Source organism: Callithrix jacchus, chromosome 13 (genome assembly GCF_049354715.1).
Source record: "Callithrix jacchus isolate 240 chromosome 13, calJac240_pri, whole genome shotgun sequence".
Lineage (NCBI taxonomy): Eukaryota > Metazoa > Chordata > Mammalia > Primates > Cebidae > Callithrix > Callithrix jacchus.
In genome coordinates, this window is record NC_133514.1 from 4,466,169 (window position 1) to 4,483,264 (window position 17,096).

Below are 17,096 nucleotides of genomic sequence, written 5' to 3' on the forward strand. Positions count from 1 at the left end.
TTTCTGTAGAGGAGTGAGGAAGTGGACTAGCTTTATAAATAGAATACCCTACACTTTACATATTTGTCCAAAATGTATTATTAATAAATTTGATAATTTCCAAAATATAGACAGATAAAACCCTTGGGAAATCAGCCATTCCTACGAACTATGAAAATATTGACTGTTACAACAGCCACGCTGCTGTGTAGCCTGAGTCCCACGGGTTATTTGGGTGGAAATGTCAAGAACCACCTGGAAGCTGCCCTGCCGTCCACAGCCGGCTGTGAGGTCCTGTGCACGTGGATGGCCAGGGTGGAACGGCTTCTCAATCTTGGCCAGTACCACGTAAGCATTATTAATTATGACCCGCCAGTCAGACAGGGAGCCCCGGGCCACAGCACCATCCCTCTGTCATCCCTTTATCATCTCTTTCCATGGGGTAACACCAGAGAATGGAGTGTTCAGTCCAGACGCTGGCAAGCAAGGGCCAGCCAAAGGCCTGTTCTCTGAATAAAGTTTTATTGGAATGCGGCCCCGCTCTCTGGTTGCCATGTTGCTGCGGCTGCCTCCCAGATTCAGGTGGGGCTGAGCAGGTGTGCGGCAGGCACCCTGACAGCCGGCACACTCTGGAACACTACATCTGGCCCTTTACCAAAAGCGTGAGCCGACCCCTCAGAATCTAACAGAGCCAGTGCACGTTAACGAGTAGTCATAGGTGGCACGGGTTTAACTTACAAGTGTCAAGTGAAGTGTTCTCTAAATGTGTGAGACAGGACTCCTAAGGCATTCTGGGAGCTCCAGGCTTGTCTCCCTTCGGACCTGTGTGTGCACTGAGGGGTCTGCCCCAGAACATTAGGGTAAGCAGTGCATAGGAGAGCCTCACCTCTGACAGAGCAGGACAAGATTCCCGAAAAGGGAAATCATATTTTGTGATAACACTACTTCATATTGAACACCAACTCTGTGGAATCACTCAGGTGCGATCAGAAAATGGAAAGTTTCTGTGTCACCAGATTCTAGCGTACAAGGGGGTAACGTGAGACAGGAGAATGATTAACTAGGCATAGCGCTGGCAATGATCACGAGACTTCTGGTATACCAGGAGCAGTAACCATCCCAGCTCCTGGCCCCTCTGTGCTGCTGTCTGTAAATGCAGCTGTCGGCGTTACTGTGCTGAAGCACATGTCATGACCCAAGCCTTTTAAACCCAAGCCAGAAGTCAACTATCGGTCTCTGGGTTTTATGCAGCTAAACCACACTGCCCTCTGTCCCCAAAGGCAGCAGAATCTTCCCTCGGTGATGAGTCAGGTGTGGCCTTCCCACCAGAGCCTCAATATCCATCCCGCAAGCGCGTTTATTCAACAGTTTAGTTGGCATTTCCATTTCATTATGACCCCATCTCTACTAAAAATATGAGCATTAGCCTGGCATGGTGAAACACCTGTAATCCCAGTGATTCCGGAGGCTGCGGCAGGAAAATCGCTTGAATCCAGGAGCTGCAGCATTGCACTCCAGCCTGGGTGACAGAGCAAGACTGCATCTCAAAAAAAAAAAAAAAAAAAATTAAATCCAGTAAATTCCGCGGGACATCCAATGAGAAGTTTATCAGGAGAAATGGAAGCGGAAAGGCAAAACTGCCGGAGGCTGCAGCCTAGTGTCCCTGAAGCCCAGGCCAGGGGTCCTGGGAGCAGGGACAGGTGTCACGAGTGCCTGAGGCCAGTGGGGTGAGAGGAGCCTGTAGGACCAAGGAAGGGCAGCAGCCTGGGACTCCCACGGGGGTACACGGCGTGCTGGGCAGTGGGTGGCACTCAGCGCGGACAGCACTGACCTTCCTCCTCAACCTGCCCTTGGCCCCACGGGTCCTGACACGCCACCGGGGTGCCATTGGCACCACTGCAGATGTTCACAGCTGCCGGCAGCAAGGTGCAGAAGTCTGCATTAACGTACTCTGACAAGGTTTTGCCGGTAAATTACATAAACACACCACCCTCATCCTGCGTTTATTTTATACCCAAAGGCTGCTTTAAACAAAATTGGTGATTCTATAATTGTATGTTAAACAGAATTCAAAGTAATTGGATACAGTGCCCTGAGTGTTTTTCTCTTTTTTGCACCAAAGAACTTCCCAGCAGGAGCTGATTGACAAAATCTTTTAAGTTGCTGAGCGATTCAAATGACAAAAACGAGAACCAATGCTCGCTCCTCTCGGTGAGGCCTTTACCCTCCTCCTGGTGTGCAGGGCAACGTCTGTTCACCTGAGCCATATTTAAGAATGCAAATACATTGGGAAGATGGGCTTACTAATTGTACTTGGTTTTAATCTGCTGGGTGTGGGTTCAGCTTCTTATCTGAAATGATCAGGCACACAAAGACCCTGGTAAGTTCTGGGTCCTCCTTTTACTCTGCCGTCCTGTGAGGTGGACAGTGGGTCCCTCTGTTCACTCTGCCGTCCTGTGAGGTGGACAGTGGGTCCCTCCGTTCACTCTGCCGTCCTGTGAGGTGGACAGTGGGTCCCTCCATTTACATATAAGCACTTTCCCTTATACTCTGCCGTCCTGTGAGGTGGACAGTGGGTCCCTCTGTTCACTCTGCCGTCCTGTGAGGTGGACAGTGGGTCCCTCCATTTACATATAAGCACTTTCCCTTATACTCTGCCATCCTGTGAGGTGGACAGTGGATCCCTCCATTTACTCCATTTACATATAAGCACTTTCCCTTATACTCTGCTGTGTTCTCTAAAACTGTGCATGATGATAGAAAGTCTTTCACTCTCAAAAACACAGATAAGCAGAAATCCCCTCCCACCTGTCTTGTGCCCTGGTGTACGGGTTCTCTGCCTGCGTCCCCAATCAGAAAGGTCATGTCCTGGGCCTGATGGCCCCGTCGTCCGTGGGCCAGACCCTGCCCACGCACAGAGCACCACTTAGAATTATTATCAACTAATTGAAATGCAAATGCAATGTCCTACTGAATCCAATTTACTGCTTTTCTAAATCAGCTTATGTATTCGGTTTTGAGATACTGGACTTGCTTACATATTAACATTTGAAATACTTGAATAACCAATTCAATTCTGATTTGATGAAAGGTAGACCAAATTATTTCATTTGCGGGCCTTTGCTTTTTTTTTCTTCTTAGTTCAATTAAAAAGTCAAGGCTCTAATAATTTTAAATTATTATGTATACATATACATATGTATGTGTGTATATGTACAGACACGGATGTATATGAGTGTTCTACACTGTTGGGGTGGAGAAGAGGTATCGAGACATAATTCCGTGGACGTGGAATTATAAAGACACCACTTTAAATTAGTAAATTTAAACACTTATTGACAATAAAAGCCAACTAACTAGAAGTGCTATCACCAAAGTAAATTAATAATTCCCAGGTAAGTGGGGGCACTGAGGAAGCCCCCAGCCCCCCAGCCCCCCAGCCCCCCACTGCCACCCTAAGCAAAAGGCACCTCCGGAGGAGGTAAGTCTGTGCTGCCATGCAGGAAGCCCCAGAGCAGCAGGATTCGGCCGGCTCTGCTCCTGACCTGAGGGTCCCACCGCCCTCCTCTGCGCCTGACCCGACGGCCCCACCGCCCTCCTCTGCGCCTGACCCGACGGTCCCACCGCCCTCCTCTGCGCCTGACCCGACGGTCCCACCGCCCTCCTCCACTCCCGACCCGACGGTCTCACCGCCCTCCTCCGCGCCTGACCCGACGGTCCCACCGCCCTCCTTGGCGCCTGACCCGACGGTCCCACCACCCTCCTCTGCTCCTGACCCTATGGTCTCACCGCCCTCCTCCACACCTGCTCTCACTGCCCTCCTCCACTCCTGACCCAGCGACCTCACCGCCCTCCTCTGCGCCTGACCCGACGGTCCCACCGCCCTCCTCGGCTCCTGACCCTACGGTCCCACCGCCCTCCTCTGAGCCTGACCCTACGGTCCCACGGCCCTCCTCTGCGCCTGACCCTACGGTCCCACCGCCCTCCTCTGCGCCTGACCCTACGGTCCCACCGCCCTCCTCTGCGCCTGACCCGACGACCTCACTGCCCTACTCTGCACCTGGTCTGATGATCTCACCACTGTCCACTGAAAGCCTGATCGAGTAAGAGACCTGTCCATCTCCCAGCCCTAATATTGTTCACCCCCATTTCCACTGTTCTGTACACGATGAGGAAGATTTCATCAAAACCTGGGATACACAATCAAATTAAAGCTCATTCTCAAGACACAGGGCAATCAAGACAAGATTCAGAAATGGCCCGGCTGTTCCCACAGACTCTCAGAGGAAATGCTGAAGTAACCGGGGTTATATGATCCAGCAGCGGCACAGTGGGCCTGACCAAATGGGAAGCAGCGGAGAGAGGAGAATTCTAAGGAGGAGGCAGAGGAGAGACCACAGAGGGGGTTCATGGTTTCAGAAATAAAGAAGAATTTTGCTGATGACTCATCAGTAGGCTCCACCTAAGGAAGGAATCGGTGACCTTGAAGGGAGCTCCACGGAAGTTACCCAGCCAAGGCTGAGAGAGAGAAAGCGTGGGAAGCAAACGGCAGAGAAGAGCCTGGGCGAGCTCTGGGGCGCTGCCACATGTGCTCACACACACAGAGGCCGAACCCAGCCGGAACAGGGAAAGGAGAATGGAACAGAAGACGCGTGGGAGCGCTAACACCAGAGAACTAACATTAGCGAGGTGCCTCACCTCACAGACTGAAGAATCTGAGAAAATCTCAAGACAGATCAATAGTGGAAACAAAAACCCCCACGTGTATACGCACTATAGTCAAACTACCAGAAGCGAAGGATGAAGATACAATCATTTTCAAAAATCCCAGAAAAGTGAAGAGCATTATATACAGAAGAATAACGAATTACAGCAACTTTTCCATCCTAAACTATTCTGGCCAGAACACAATCAAGGGGCGTCTTTAAAATAGGAAAAAACAAAGACGTTAGCCCAGAATTCTAGACTGAGAGAAAATATCTTTCATAAATCAAAGTGAGATAAAGACATCCCTAGCAAAAAAAAAAAAAAAAATGCTGTGGAAATTCACTGCTAGCAGACCAGTGCTGCTGGAAACAGGAAGGGAAGTTTTGTTTTGTTAGTTTTGTTTTATGTTTTTCCCGGATGGAAGCCTGCTCTGTTGCCCAGGCTGGATTGTGGTGGTGCAATCTGGGCTCACTGCAGCCTCCACTTCCTGGGTTCAAGTGATTCTCCTGCCTCAGCCTCTTGAGTAGCTGGGATTACAGGTGTGCACCACCACGCCCAGCTAATTTTTGTATTTTATATTTTTAGTAGAGACAGGGCTTCACCATGTTGGCCAGAGTGGTCTCGAACTCCTGACTGCAAATGACTTGCCTGCCTCAGCATCCCAAGAAAGGAAGTTCTTTAAGCATAGCTGTGAGAGGAGAGGGTAGCAGGACTCAGACCGTGCATCGAGAGGAAGGCTTGGTGTCTTGGTTGTGGTGTGCATGACTGTTCATCTGCCGAAACTCTTAGAGCCACGCAGAAAGTGAGACGCACTGACAGATTCAGCATCTGAACCAGAACTGCCCAAAGTGAATCTTATGAAACGGTGGATAGTGGAGCATAAAACAGATTCCTGAGAAGTGGTTTCTCCAAGGTGCAAAATAAACCATATTCTGGAACCGGAAGAGAAGGGGCAGACCTCAGCCTTCTGACGCTTCCGTTTTGGGATATATTTATGAGTAGGTGATTTAAGTGAGGAGGTGACTCCCGGCCTCTTCTCCCTCCTCTCTGCCATTGGTTGGGTGCGGTGATCGATGAGTAAGCAAGAGAACAGCAGCTGTCAATGGACCCATCTGAAGAGAGCTCTGACAGCGGCTCAGATACTCCTCTGGCCCATCAGCCTGCCTTGGAAACGCCTTTTGCTCCAGACAGCGTAAGGCCACGGTGCTGGCACAGATCTCCCAGAGTCCACTGGCCCATGGCAGTCGCTGTGCCTCCAGAACCAGGGAGCCTCAGGGCTGCTTTTGAGACCTTGCAGAGTCAGGCTGACATCTGAATAAGAAGCCTTTTTTTTTTTTTTTGAGACGGAGTTTCACTCTTGTTACCCAGGCTGGAGTGCAATGGCGCGATCTCGGCTCACCGCAACCTCCGCCTCCTGGGTTCAGGCAATTCTCCTGCCTCAGCCTCCTGAGTAGCTGGGATTACAGGCACGCGCCACCATGCCTAGCTGATTTTTTGTATTTTTAGTAGAGACGGGGTTTCACCACGTTGACCAGGATGGTCTCGATCTCTTGACCTCATGATCCACCCGCCTCGGCCTCCCAAAGTGCTGGGATTACAGGCATGAGCCACCGTGCCCGGCCTAGTAAGAAGCCTTTTAAAGAAATCAGTCTTTGCAGAATCCATCTAGAAAGAGGAAAGACCCTTCAGAGCCGCTTTCTGTGTTTCTTAGCCCAATACTCCTTGCAGTTTTGTGTTTCCTGATGTTGAAACTCCATTCTGCATCTGGGCTCTCAAAGCCTCCTTCAGTCCACTCAGCTTCTAGCACCTCTCCGCCACCGGTCCAAGTGCTGCCTCTCACATCACAGGCTGATCTCAGTCTCCGCTTTCTGTCCGAGACCCTCCACGCGCTGGAAAGCCTTGTCCCCTTTCTCGTCACTCCTTGACTTGAAGTTGGCTGTTCACCATCTCCTCCCCGCCGCCAGCCATCCTTGGATGCCCCGTTCCTGAGCGCCTCCCTGGAGTTAGGTCCCCCGCAGCGTATTTCTTCACAGCTCGTGCTTGTCTCCACACATGCCTGTTTGCTTTTCCAAGAGTCCCTCCAGCCTTTGAAAGAAGAGCCGTCTCATTTATCACCGCCTTTGCACCTCGCCACCAGGCATCTTATGTGTGCTCTGCACACGCTGAATGAATGGATAAAACCAACTTCTTATGACTCACTTGTCAGGGATTATTGATAATCAACTTAATAAATGAACTGCTGTTAGCAACGCCTGTAAAGTAATCCTGTTTAGAGCCTAAACATAATCAATTTAAAAGCCGTGTCTAAAGCTGATTCACATTCACCCGATTTCTTAAACTCCTTTAGGTTATATTAGTCAAAAAGCAGTGGATGCCGGGCTGCTCGCGAGTGCCACACACCTGTGCCTTGCAGTTCTTCAGTTAATAGGAAGCCATATGCTCCTGGGAGGAGGCACCGGCTTTGAGTTTCCTCCACCACCCGCGAGCTGATGGCTCCACATTTTGCATTTCAGCTGGAGGGAAGCGGAGGGGAGGTTCTGCCGTCAGCCTGCGCTGCAGCCTTGCCAGCACTTGCAGAGTAATCGGTCCGGCCCTGGGTTCCCAGGTCCCTGACAATGTCTCTCCTCAGAGGCGTGGGCCTCTGGATTTGAGTTAAGGACCTGCGGCTCAGCATGGCGCTTGGCCCTTGCCCCTGGGGTACCTGCCCGTCGGGAAAGCAGAACCCACCATGCACCCAGCAGACCCAAGAGGCAGCCATGAGGAAGGGCGACGGGACATTATCTGTCCACCTGCCTCGTGGTGGTGCCAGTGTCCCACTCTTAGAGCTAGTTCCTCGTGGATTTTATTGTTTCTCTAGTAAATTCTTAGCTTTTGACCTGATGTCTCTTTCGTGTGCATACTAACTTCAATCTGATTCTAACTATTTCCTGTTAGAAAAAAAGTCCTTCTTAAATTTTAATCAAAAACTTAAGTAAAAGGAAAGTCAAATTAAAACTTCCATTGTTTAAATGTCATGCTTTCCCCATCCTTTTCTGTTCTTTCTATAAGTCTCATATTTTACTTTAATATCTAGTTTTTAGCCTGCTACACCTGGTATTGTTTTCCTAAAGACCTGGTTAAGAGGGAGGCTCCTAAGAGCCTGCGTTCACTTACTACTACTGGCTGGGCAGGAGGGCTCACACCTGTAATCCCTGCACTTTGGGAGGCTGAGGAGGGCAGATCACTTGAGGTCAGGAGTTCAAGACCAGCCTGGCCAACATGGAAAAACCGCATCTCTACTAAAATTACAAAAAATTAGCCAGGCGTGGTGGCACATGCCTATAATCCCAACTACGCAGGAGGCTGAGGCAGGATAATTATTTGAACCTGGGAGGTGGAAGTTGCAGTGAGCTGAGATTACTCCATTGCACTCCAGCCCAGGTGAGCGAGAAAAAAAAAAAATACTCCTTAGGGCTGTCAGCTCACCAGGCTGCAGTGGGTACTTTTACTGCCCAGCCCTTTTATCGAGAACCGCAGCTTAAAAACATGTGATCCACAGAACATGTAAGCGTTTTTTACACCAACTCTGCCATTGCAGGTGCAAACAAGAAACGAGGCTTAGTGAGCTCACCCCCGGGAGAAATCCTAGAGATGTGTCTGCAGGAGGCCTGGTGGCCCTGTGCCCTCACCCCCCGGCCGTGGGCAGTGCCTGGGCAGCACTGTAGCCAGCACCTCAGCACGCTTTCAGCCCATTCGTTAAATGAGTTGTCAAATTGATGCTTACGTTGTAACATCAGGACTCGTTGTGAAGCCTGACACAACATGTAATTGCATAAAGTGGACTGTCATGCTGTCTCCAACATGTCCGTGCCCAGGGTGTCCACTGCCCATGAGTTCACTCTGTCCAGGCATTTTCATGTGCATATAAAAATGTATACTTTTGGACATGTTCCACATAAAGATGAGGTGTGCACATCACTGTACCATTTCCTTTTTTCTCTCAACTATTTTGTTGGTTTTCTGTTGCTATCTTAAGAACTGCCACAAATTTAGTGGCTTAAAACAAGATGTTTCTCCTCAGCCAAGTCCTGCAGGTCATGAGCCCAACACGGGTCTCTCTGGGCTAAGGCCGAGGTGTCAGCAGCCTGCGCTTCTTCCCGGGGCTGTTCATGGGGAGTGGGTTCCTTGCACATGAGGGTGTTACAGTTGCAGGACCAAAGCCCCATGTTCTTGCTGTCAGCTGAGGTCGCCCACAGCCATGTGTTAGCTCTGGCCCCCACCTGCCTCTTCAGAGTCAGCTACACAGGGTGTGGGGTCTCTCTCACTCTGCAGACCCCTCCTGTCTCATGTACGTCATCTCCGACGCTCTGCCTTCCTCTGCTGCCTTCAAGGCTCCTGTGATGAGAGGGGGCCTGCCTGGGTCTCAGGAGATTCTCACTTCCCCGGGGTCTGCTGGTCAAACCTCAGCTCCACCTGCAGGCTTCATGCCCGCCTGCCATGTAGTATAGCCTGTTCCCAGATGTGGCACCAGCGTGGAAGGTCCTGGGGCTCAGAGTCCCACCTGCACAGCTGCCACGTGCACCCTTCTGTGACGGGCGCTACCCCCAGCACACCCTAGCCCAGATGTCGCTGGATGGACCCGCTGCAGCTTGACGTTCATGTTACTGTTGGGGAACTGCCTCTCCGTGTTCATTCCTGCAGAGAGAGTCACAAAGAAAATGTTCACTCGTGAGTGCGCAGCCAGCAGTCTGCTTGTGGCCAGGGTATCTCTTCTGGGTAGCATCAGAGGGGAATTTTCTGGGGGTGTGACTGCCTCTGAAGCTGTTGTCTCCATCGGTGCTGCTAAGGAGATTCTGACCAGAATGGAGGCTTTTCCAAATTGCTTTCTTTTTTTAATGGACTCATTACACCCATAATCTATGCATTGTTTAACCCCTACCTCTGAAAAGTCAGCGGGAGAAACAAGGACCCCACAGACGCTGGCCCATTGCCTGTTTCCCTAAAAAATAACATGATGCTTTTTTTTTTTTTTTTAAGAGCGTCTCGCCCTGTCACCCAGGCTAGAGTGCAGTGGCGATGCTGCAAGCTCCACCTCCCAGGTTCAAACAACTCTCCTGCCTCTGCCTCCGAGTAGCTGGGATGATAGGCACCTGCCACCACACCTGGCTGATTTTTGTATCTTTAGTAGAGACAGGGTTCACAACGTTGACCAGGCTGGTCTCGAACTCCGGACCTGCTGATCCACCCGCCTCGGCCTCCCAAAGTGCTGTGATTACAGGCATGAGCCACGGTGCCCAGCCCAGGATGGCTTCCTTAAAAGATCCTACTTCTGAAGAACACATTGAGAATGTCCTAATTTTCGGCAGCACAGCCTCATCCCAGTTACTGCTCTCTACAGAAATCCTTGCCCATTCACCTGTAAAAACTGTTTCATTTCAGGAAATAACTTCCTTGGAATATTTTTACAGATTTGCTTCTCAAGGTAAACAAGTGCCTCTAGTGGTCTGCCAGCTTCAGGGGGACGGTCTTGAAAAAGGACAATGGTGACCTGGGGCAAGGCCAGAGAGCCGTAGACGGATCAGACCGGAACTGGCTCTTGGTGGATTTATGCGTTCTCATTTGTTTTCCAATTCAGCTCTGTTCTTGTTGCTGTTTCTCCTTTTCCTTAGACGTGTTTGTTGTCTTTTCCTGCACCTGAAAGTACATTCAGTAATAAAAGTACACAAGGCTACGGCTGTTCCTGAGAACAGCTCGGCTACATCACAATACACTGCCAGATGGTGCTTTTCGAGTCACCGTTTCCAAACTCTCAGCAACTCTGGCTTTGAGTTCCACTTTGACTCAAGGGATGGATGAATGAAATGAAGGAGAGACAGGGTTACTCGTAAGAATATAGCCAGCATTAATTAGTTTTCTTCCTTTAAATTACTTGTTCAAATTTTTATAATGTGTAAAATTATTGAATACTGGTCACTTTTTCTTTTCAGCCCCTGCTTTTGGTGGGGGGTTAGGTCTGGAGACATAGATAATAAACCATTAATTTTTTCCATTTCTAATTATATGAAGTCTTCACTTTCCAAATAGTTCAGTCATTCATGATAACACGCAAAGTTACAAAATGCACTAACTCTTTAGTATACCAGTGAGCTGCTTCTCAGCATTTTCCTCTAACCGAGATATGCCCGTTTCTGCCCCATAACCAAGGGCTATACGTAAGTTCATCACATGACTCCTAACAGAGTTCTGGTCCACAATAGAAAAACAAGTTTTCACATTCACACAGTGAAGAGTGTTCAGAACAATCATTCCTTGAATATGAGTCACTGTTTACTTTTTTTTTTTTTTTTTTTTGAGATGGAGTTTTGCTCTTGTGACTCAGGCTGGAGTGCAATGGCGCCATCTCGGCTCACCGCAACCTCTGCCTCCTGGGAACAGGCAATTCTCCTGCCTCAGCCTCCCGAGTAGCTGGGATTACAGGCATGCGCCACCATGCCCAGCTAATTTTTGTATTTTAGTAGAGACGGGGTTTCACCATGTTGACCAGGATGGTCTCGATCTCTTGACCTCGTGATCCACCCACCTCGGCCTCCCAAAGTGCTGGGATTACAGGCTTGGGCCACCACACCCAGCCCTTGTTTACTTTCAGAGGCTTCAGAATGTCTAACAGCAGCAGCACAGAGATTTCAGCGAAATACTTCCGTGAAAACTCATGCAAGGCTTTCTGCTAATGTATCTTAATCTAATGGCTGTTGAAGGTCTGGCCTTCAGGATTCCAGAAAATGTACTGAATGAAGAGAACAGAGCAAAGAAATGGCCAATCTGTAAGATTTGAAGACACAGTTAAGTAGAATCACACCATTAGCAGAACCTAGTGCGAAACTCAGAGCAGCAGTGAGTTTTCCAGACGAGTCATCATGTGTGTGATTCTCCCAACAGCAACGACAACGTATTCTGTGAGCTCATTGTCTTCTCTGGCATATGATACCTAATACACGAATTTATTCATTTCTTTACTTCTTAGGATATTTTTATAGAATACTCTTGGAATATTTTTATTTCAGTAAGTAAATATGTATTAAGGGTTGAATAGATAATATAATTATCAAGTAAATCAATATGTGTACAGACCATTAAAACATTAACAGTGTTTAATAGGGTGCCGTGGCTCAGACCTGTAGTCCCAGCAGTTGGGGAGGCTGAGGTGCATGGATCACTTGAGGTTAGCAGTTCAAGACCGGTCTGGCCAACATAGTGAAACCCCGTCTGTACTAAAACAAACAAACAAACAAAAAATTAGCTGAGCGCGATGGCACATGCCTGTAGTCCCAGCTACTCAGAAGGCTGAGGCAGGAGAATTGCTTGAACCCGGGAGGTGAAGGTTGCGGTGAGGCAGGATCACACCACCGCAATCCAGCCTGGGCAACAGAGTGTGACTTTATCTCAATTTTGGAAGGAAATCTGCCTTCCTCAAAGTCTGCCAGTGTGAACGTTAGTCTCTTCTAAAACACACCTTCACATCAACATCCATTCGGGTATTTGACCAAATGCCGTGGTACCATATCCTAGTTGACGCACAAACTGTCACACACAGCCATGAAAACAAACGACCCAGGAAGGCACAAGTGTCCTAACTGGTTATCTCTGGGTTTGTGGCCGAATTCTGTTTTCTTTTAAATTTTTTCTAAATTTTCTGCAAAAACATATAGTGTTATTGAAAAGCATTAGTTGCATTGTGTTCTGAGCCCCCAGCAACCTGTAAGTCCAGTTTTCCAATAATAGCCCTGCATTTACACACAAAGTACCCCTGCGTTGCAGTTACCGCAGTAATAAATGTATGATGAACGGCTTTATTACACTTTTCAGCTGTACGAGTGCAGCGATAATTTCATGTGTGTTTCGAAGCCTCAGAAATGGAATTTATTCCTAGTATATTGCCACGTTGTGTGTCTCCAAGGTCATTTTTTTTTTTTTTTTTTTGAGACAGAGTCTCGCTCGATCGCCCAGGCTGGAGCTCAATGGCATAATCACAGCTCCCTGCAGCCTCAACTTCCTGGGCTCAAACGATCCTCTCACCTGAGCCTCCCCGAGTCTGGGACTACAGGCTTGCGCCACCATGCCCAGCTAATTTTTGTGTGTTTTTTGTAAAGATGGTGTTTCACCATGTTGCCCAGGCTGGTCTCAAACTCTTGGACTCGAGCAACCCACCTTTCCAAGGCTGTTTTTAAAGATGTACAGTAAGGGAATAGTTAGAGACAGAACCCCTCTCGGGGTGTGGTGGGGTTTGCGGTTAGCTGCGGGGAACCCCGCCTTGATGGAGAGTGAGGAATACGCATGTGAGCATCGCTGGGTAGAAGCTCTCTGAGGTCCCTTCCAGCTCCACAAGCAGCATTTCCATTTGGGGGGTGGACTGTGCTAGTTTCTGGGGGTGACATAAAGCACCATACACAGGGTGCCTCAAAACTTTAGAAATTAGCCCTCTCCCAGTTCTGGAGGCCAGAAGCCCGGAATCAAGGTGTGGGCAAGGCCTCGCTCCCTGCACGCTCTAGGGGAGGGTCCCTCCTGCCTCTCCGGCGTCCCTGGCTGTGGCCGCATCTTACCGCCCTCGGCCTCTGTCTCACAACACCCTCCTGGTCTTCGTCCCGTCTCCTCTTCTCCTAAGTGCACCTAGGAGCGCACTCCACTGACCTCATCTCGGCTCGTTCATCTGCACTGACCCTGTTTCCAGGGAGGTCATGTTCTGAGGCACTGGGGGTTGGGATTTCCACTGGCCTTTTCTAACGGGAGGCACCATTCGGGCCGTCACAGAAGAGTCACATAGCCGGGTAATGAAGTTGGCGTAAAAAGGCGCCATCTGTCTCGGTAATCACCAGGCGCTGTTTCTAAAACTTATTTTCATCTCTGTGCTGGCTTTTCTCTTCTGGAATCTGTGGTCAAATGTAGGATATCATTTCTCCAGCTTGGCGATTTTGCTACTTACTGACTGCTGGGGGCACCGATGACTCGGCTGATACCTGGTTTCCTTTCCTCAGTTCTCTCTTCGAATCAGTTAGGAATTGGTCGTGATCCTTCATGAAGAGCGGTAACTTCAGCTGACTAAAACGGAGAAATGTGTGTTCCACACGCTGAAGTTCCACTTTAATTTCATGAGTGAGTTTGTGCTTCTAAGAAATTGGTCGCTCAGAATCCTGTTCTGTTTGCTTGAAAATTGGAATCCCTCCTCTGTGCGCCGGCCCTGCCGACAGGCATTCCTTCCTGCCCGTCCCGTTCAGAGGCTCCCTCGGGTCCGAGCAGACAGCCCCTTGCGTCCCTGAGCCCCACCCCTGTGGAAGCCTTCGCCATCTCACCATCATTGTCACTACCAGGGACTGGTGGCTCTCCATCCCTTAATTATGCTTTAAGCCACCTTAAAGCAGCATCTGAAATGGCGTTGAAGGACCAGCAAATAAGTGCACCTAGTCTTGGGATCATTAAGGCAGCTCAAAGCATGAGGCTGTGGATAGGAAAGCATCTTCTACGTTCCTGCCCTCCTGTGCTTGGGACTGATCCCCGTGCTGACAGCCGCAGTGAATCTCAGGTGCAGCCCATGGAAACGCCAGCCCTCAGCCCTGTGCAGACAGGCCTCATTCCTTTTAACTTTCAGTCCGTTTTCTTATTCAAAGTCCTGTTCTTCCATTCCCTCTGCAAATGCCAAACATGAATGTCTAGGGTCTTACAGGGAAGGGAGGGCAGAGCGTCATCGGGGGGGGGGTCACTCACACCCCTGCCCTCCCCCTCCCTGATGCTGGCTCCATCATAGCTGGTGGGAATAGAATGGAGGAGGAAGAAGGCTCTTGGCTGAGCAAGAAGCAAGGGCCCTCCTCGCCTCTGGTCACTGCCTCCCTGAGCCTGGATGTTGGGCTGGGCGTTTTTCAGTTCTTTCCAGCATCCTGAGGTGGCCTTCCTCCGTCTTTCTTTTCTGACACAGAACTGGCTCAACCTCCCCTTTCCTACCCAACTCCCTCCTCCCACTTCTACCTCCGTGGTCCACCCTCCAGCCTATTTGGATCCTGCGCTCGGGGGCACCTTTCTTTGGGACTCTGCTGATCAAATGAGCCACATCCACGTGTCTGCTTGGCCCCCAGGAAACATGCGTGTGATTGATCTACCCAAAGGTGGTGTGTAGCCCAGTTTACACCCCCACACACCTGCGTCTCCCCCAGCCCCACATCACACCCAACTGCTTGCTGCACCTCCAGCAAGAGGTCCTCACCCATCCCAGCAGAGGGAAACCCCAGTTCCCTTCACGTGTGTTGACTCTGGAGCCCACACTTGGCCTCAACATCAATAATTCTAACACAAACTAGAAAGCCCAGATGGAGATGCCCAGAGAATAAGAACAGCCGAGACCCACAGACTCCCAGAGAGGCCTCTCCTACCTGGAACGGTGGATAGAAGGGAGCAGAGGGAGGAGGTGGTGTGCAGATGGACCTTGGAAATCTGAGCATGTTTTCCAGGATCTGGCTTCATGCCTCCTGCCACACAGTTCTGCTGGGAGCTAGGGCACCACGTGTCCACTCTCATTTACTCCTTATCCACCATGGCCCTTGATGGGCACAGACACACAAACAGCTGACATGGCAGCAGAGCAAGGCTCCCTAGCACACACCAGCCCAGCCACACTCATGCCCTGGCACACACCTGCCCAGCCTCAATTAAGGGCAGCAGAGCAAGGCTCCCCAGCACACGCCAGCCCGGCCTCACCCATGCCCCAGCACACACCAGCCCAGCCTCACCTAATGGCGCCGTCTCCTGGTCGTAGCTCTCCATGGTTCCCCACTGCCAGTTTGGTCCAGCTCACATTTATCAAGAGCCTTCACAAAATAAGCCTCCATTGGCTGTTTCTTATTGCCCTAAGGTTGATTGTGTTCAGTAAAAATCTTTATGAAAACTTTGAAAATCTTCACATACTAATTTTTACCACTTTAAAATCTTTATGTATTGACGATTGGCCTGATGTGTGCCTCTGGCCCCTCTTCCAAATCACGTAGGCTTTCACTTCACCCCTGTGTTTCTGCTTGGAGAGGCTTCCCTGAAGGGCAGATGCGGCCCTGCTGCACCTTTGCCCCCTGAGGATCTGGAAAGGGGTCCCACAATCCCATCCGGTTGTAACTGGAAGGAGCTTCCCACATCCTCCTAGTCCAGCTGAGGGATTTCCCACCGCGGATTTCCTCCCCAGGGCTCCCATTGCATTATGGGATGATGTCTAACTATTGGAAATTTCCCATTGCGGGAATTCCCCTGTGTCATTTTTCTGTAGTTCCATTTAACATGGTATAGTTATTTTTTATCTTCTGCGTTTTCTCTACTTTCTGATGAAATGATGACGTCCTCAAATGGAAGGGCAATATAAACTCGTTTCTTTTTATCACTCCACAGTCACTGTCAGGCTCTGACTGCTCTATGATCATCACTCACAGACTAGGGTGCCACTGGCTGGGATGGTACGTGGTACAGTGAAGCTAGTATTTTAGTTTCAAATGGATGCACACTCAGCAAACGCTGTGATTACCTAAAACCATAGCAGGATGGTAGATTGTGCTGTCTACTGATCCTTGCATTGTATTATGAAGTACTCAGTTTATTTATTAATTAAGGCATTTACTATTAAACATTACAATAGCAGAAATCTTCTGGGGAGTGATTTCAATTAGATAATGGAGTAGGAAAGTCGAGGACTTCCTTCCCCTCAACAAACACAGCAGTTTGACAATAATCTGTGGACAAATTCCCTTTAAAAAAATGTGGACACTCATTGAAAATCTCCTGCATCCTGGGAAAATATAAAACCAGACTCGCCAAAGATGCTTGAGAGATTATCTCAGGAATTCCTAGCCGGGAACAGCACCCTACAATCGGGAAGAGATCCCTGGCTCCACCCTCTCCCAGGGGAGGGAAGGATCACTTAGCACGTCCAGCATCCCAGCTTTTCCAAAAGGACTCCCAGAGGTCTGGCCTCTGACCTGCAGGCGTTGGGCCTGCTGGAGCGTGGCCCAGTCTGGCTGCCTGAGGGAGAATCAATGCAGTGGCATGGCTGGTGGATGCCATAGATCTTCTCCCACCTCGGCACAGAAGAAGCAAACAAGAACTCTGTCTCAGCTTCCACTGAGGAGGAAGGAGGGGCTCCATGCGTCCCACACCTTAGTTTCTTCAGGTTGCATGGAGAACTGGCATCTATCTTCCAGCCTTCCAGTCTTGGAGCTCTGATGGGTCCAGCAGTCCAGTTATGCAGGGAGGACAGAGACGACACTTTGGACTGGTGGATGCTGTGGTGTTCATCCCAGACTCAGTCAGAGCAAGCAGGCAAAAACCACCGCCACCTTCTCCCTGGGAAGGGAAGAACTGGCTGAAGCCCTCTGAACCTCTGAATGATTGGTGGGGGTCTTCTCATGTAT

At 49.7% G+C, this 17,096-nt stretch overlaps 1 protein-coding gene across 6 annotated transcripts in view; it reads left to right on the forward strand.

Moving 5' to 3' along the window:
* The window catches only part of DLGAP2 (DLG associated protein 2), a 923,452-nt gene that overhangs the window by 798,743 nt on the left and 107,613 nt on the right, over nt 1–17,096 (forward strand). The window lies entirely within an intron of this gene.